The sequence below is a fragment of the Bactrocera neohumeralis genome, unplaced genomic scaffold (genome assembly GCF_024586455.1).
Source record: "Bactrocera neohumeralis isolate Rockhampton unplaced genomic scaffold, APGP_CSIRO_Bneo_wtdbg2-racon-allhic-juicebox.fasta_v2 cluster09, whole genome shotgun sequence".
In the NCBI taxonomy this organism is placed as follows: Eukaryota; Metazoa; Arthropoda; class Insecta; order Diptera; family Tephritidae; genus Bactrocera; species Bactrocera neohumeralis.
This window is the reverse complement of record NW_026089622.1, coordinates 14,149,058-14,152,401: the sequence shown is the minus strand read 5'-3', so window position 1 is coordinate 14,152,401 and position 3,344 is coordinate 14,149,058. Positions and strand designations below refer to the sequence as shown.

Sequence of the window (3,344 nt, the reverse complement as noted above, 5' to 3'; positions counted from 1 at the left end):
TTCCTTTCTACTATTCCAAATACTTAGCAATAGTATTATTTTTGAGGAAGAATCTATTTATAATTGTACGCATATATTCAAATGATTCTTACAAACATAAATTTTAAACAAATGCTTATTATTTGAAATATAATTTTTGTATTTATGAGTTGTATTAAATTTTAACATAAAGATATGAAAGGTATCCTATGTCCTTACCCTGGTTCTAAGCTACTTCTCTACCAATTTTCAGCCAAATCGGTTTAGCCGTTCTTGAGTTATAAATGGTGCAACTAACACAACTTTCTTTTTTATATATACAAGATATAACTACCCATAGATGTATTGAATCACCCAATTTATTACTTAAGAACGAACAACTCTGTCCATATTATGAAAACTTGTCTACAGATGTCGCCATTTACTTTGGCGTCCTTTTGTTTATTGCACGTTTACGCCTATTTAAGGTTTGAATATTGGATACTGCGATGGTAGCGCAATCTATCGGATCCAATGTAAAACATTCCAAAATTAGCAATTAATAACAAATGAAAAATTAATTTAAAAAACATTTTCCAGTGGACCAAATTGTGAATCTAAACCATCCTCGAATCTCCACAAAAAATTTCATCAAAATCGGTCCAGCCGTTTAGGAGCAGTTCAATTACAAACTCACGGTCAGAAGATTTATATATGTATATAAAGATATGTATGTATGTATTTATATTTTTACGAGACTTGCAAAAATCTGTGTCGATATGTATGCAAGCTCATACATAAATATACATATTTACGCTGGTTTGTTGGAGAAGCTGTTACAGCGACAAGGCAAGCAGTGGCAACTGGCGATCGTTCGTTTGTGTTTTCGGCACAGCTCGGATTTTCTACCAACAATACAATGGTATGACGCTTTGTCGTCGCGTCAGTTCTTCGACACATTGACTCTTCGACAAAACGTGAGCTTCAGCCATTGGTTGCCCCTTACAACGGTGATTTCGCATGAAGCAATAAGTGTACACATTTGCATACAAAGTTGTGTGTAGACAAATTTACAAATAATATACGTACCCAGCAAAATTTCGCTAACGTATTCACCAACACATAAGCACATAAGCATACATATATTTCGTACTCCCTCCCTCTACAGTTGTGCTACAAGAATGGTTGTGCTATATGCAGATATGCATTGTAGTCGTTTGATGTAAGAAGTAATCAGTATCAGTAGAAGTAATCAGTAGAAGTAATCAGTATATAACAAAGTGGAAAACTGCATTTCTCACATTTGTGTGAAAACTTGTGAAGTGAATAGACGTGCGCGCGCATCTTTAATCGTTAATTAAAAAAAAAAGAATTAAAAATATTGGAATCAGCTATACACTTTGACAGCGACAAAATTGAGGCAAGTATTTATTATATAAATCACTTATATTATATTATCAAATTTTTTCCTATTTTTGTGTAGATGTATTTGTAATGGACGGACGGCCAGGTTTTGAACGGGCATTAAGAAGAGTGGTGGACCTTAGCCACAATAGGTACCGCCAAAACAAATTATCTTTAAATAAACGGTAAGTTATTTCTTTTCCAAAATTTTAGTAATAATTAATGTTTTATAATTCCAGGTCGGAACAACAACAACCAAAGTAGGTGCAATTTTTAAATAATGTATGGATGCAATGGATGCAATTATTTTTATTTTTTTTTATTTTTATTTATTTAAATATGTACTATATGTAATATATATATATATATTATATGTACGGATGCAATGAATAATAAAAATAACCTGTATTTGTTTCATTTTATATGGAGTAGGATAAAAGGATAAGTATACCATACTACTTTACCATCGTACTGCTTTACCATCGTACTACTTTACCATCATACTACTTTACCATCAAACTACTATACCATCCTACCATGGGTTAAAAAGAGACGAGCATATGACAAAGTGATGGTAAATTTGTATGGAAAGGATAGACAACTCACACGCATGCCTCTCTACAAACTGATGTAAACTATTCGAATTTTTCACGCATACTATCCATAGTTATACGGCAGGTTTATGGCAGTATATAACGTATAGTCTTCTTGCTGGGTATCATCTGTCATATTTGCTTACATATACACATAATTGCATACATATGTACGTGAATATGCGCGACCGCTTGGTCTTTTAAGATGTCATCAAACATATGTACATATGTACTTATAATGCCCAGCAAATAAATATGTAAATATATAACTTATTAAACCTACATTAATTAAATATTTAGGTAATAATGCATGCATGCTTTTTATTATAAGTATATTTCCAAAGATGTTAAGGAATTCGTCATGAAATTGTTTAATTTGTACGTGCATGCTTGTGTGCTCAGATATAAAATATATAGAAAATATACATACAGTGGACCAATAAAGTTTACATACATACTTATGCATATTGCAGCACTGCAATAATCAAGCGTTCAAAAAGACAACACTTCTATCAGTTGTCACTCATAATTTCTATCAAAAAATTGTTTACTGCATTTAACTACGATGTCTGACGAAAAGTGCAAAACTGTTTTATTTTAATTTTTGTATTGAAATTTAGTTAAATTATGTTAATAATAATTGTATAAATCATTATTTTTAAATTTTTAGTGAAAATCTCAGTAATGCGGAGACACAGTTATTGCTAAGAGTACGGTTGAATATGGAGGACGAGTTAAAATCGGGTAGAAGGAAAAAAAATGTATTGTGGAAGAAAGTTGTGACCGAAGTTAAAAATGTAAATGAAAACAATAAAAATTAAAATGAAGTTCATCAGAAAAAGTAATAAAAAAAATTATTCAAATAAAGGAAGGTGAGGTAAAGTAAATTTTTTATGATGAAAACAGAGTGGTAAAATAGTTTCTTCTATCGATTCCATTGATATCATCTGAACCAACACGGCGAATGGGGGCATCTTGAATTCCTTCGATTTCATTGTTGGTTTCCATATCGGCATGTGTTATTGTATCGTTAATTTGTTCAAAATAACCTCTCTTGTTTATGATAAAATTGTGTAAGATAGCGCAAGCGAGTATTACATTAAATGTGGCTTTAATGCTCGAAGCTTCAATATAATTTAAAATTTTAAACTGTTTCTTAAAAATTCCGAAAGTTTGTTCTATAAATACTTTGTCTTTTAAAAGACAAACATTTGTACCTACAAATTTTTCTTTTTGACTTCAATACCCTTCTTTTTCTTAAATTTAAAGAAAATCTATCATTTCTTTGCTCACAAATTTCGTCTAGTGTTAGATTCAGCAAAATTTCCATTTTAGTATTATACGCGTTCAAAAATGCAAACAAATGTATCTGCAAATTGTCAAAAATTG

The 3,344-nt window shown here is 30.9% G+C and overlaps 1 long non-coding RNA gene across 1 annotated transcript; it reads left to right on the top strand.

The window, feature by feature from the left end:
- The first annotated feature begins 2,439 nt into the window (after nucleotides 1–2,439).
- Nucleotides 2,440–2,858, top strand: LOC126764578 (uncharacterized). Its single transcript, XR_007668081.1, has 2 exons — nucleotides 2,440–2,534; nucleotides 2,626–2,858. It is a non-coding gene; the product is annotated as an uncharacterized LOC126764578 (long non-coding RNA).
- Nucleotides 2,859–3,344: the final 486 nt, after the last annotated feature.